Raw genomic sequence first — 1,139 nt, forward strand, 5'->3', positions numbered from 1 at the left:
TTTTGAGCACTATTTTAACAGTGGTATTTATATATCACTCTACAATTGATGTATTGAGCACTATTTTAACAGTGGTATTTCTATATCACACTACAATTGATGTATTGAGCACTATTTTAACAGTGGTATTTCTATATTACTCTACAATTGATCATGTATTGAGCACTATTTTAACAGTAGTATTTCTATATCACTCTACAATTGATGTATTGAGCACTATTTTAACAGTAGTATTTCTATATCACTCTACAATTGATGTATTGAGCACTATTTTAACAGTAGTATTTCTATATCACTCTACAATTGATGTATTGAGCACTATTTTAACAGTAGTATTTCTATATCACTCTACAATTGATGTATTGAGCACTATTTTAACAGTAGTATTTCTATATCACTCTACAATTGATGTATTGAGCACTATTTTAACAGTAGTATTTCTATATCACCCTACAATTGATGTATTGGGCACTATTTTAACAGTGGTATTTCTATATCACTCTACAATTGATGTATTGAGCACTATTTTAACAGTAGTATTTCTATATCACTCTACAATTGATGTATTGAGCACTATTTTAACAGTGGTATTTCAATATCACTCTACAATTGATGTATTGAGCACTATTTTAACAGTAGTATTTCTATATCACTCTACAATTGATGTATTGAGCACTATTTTAACAGTGATATTCTATATTGCTCTACAATTGATGTATTGAGCACCATTTTAACAGTGATATTCTATATTGCTCTACAATTGATGTATTGACCACTATTTTAACAGTGGTATTTCTATATTGCTCTACAATTGATGTATTGACCACTATTTTAACAGTGGTATTTCTATATTGCTCTACAATTGATGTATTGACCACTATTTTAACAGTGGTATTTCTATATTGCTCTACAATTGATGTATTGAGCACTATTTTAACAGTGGTGTTTCTATATTGCTCTACAATTGATGTATTGAGCACTATTTTAACAGTGATATTCTATATTACTCTACAATTGATGTATTGAGTACTATTTTAACAGTGATATTCTATATTGCTCTACAATTGATGTATTGAGTACTATTTTAACAGTGATACTTCTATATTTCTCTACAATTGAGAACTATTAAAACAGTGACA

The sequence above is a fragment of the Lottia gigantea genome (assembly GCF_000327385.1).
Source record: "Lottia gigantea unplaced genomic scaffold LOTGIsca_2138, whole genome shotgun sequence".
Classification (NCBI taxonomy): Eukaryota; Metazoa; Mollusca; class Gastropoda; family Lottiidae; genus Lottia; species Lottia gigantea.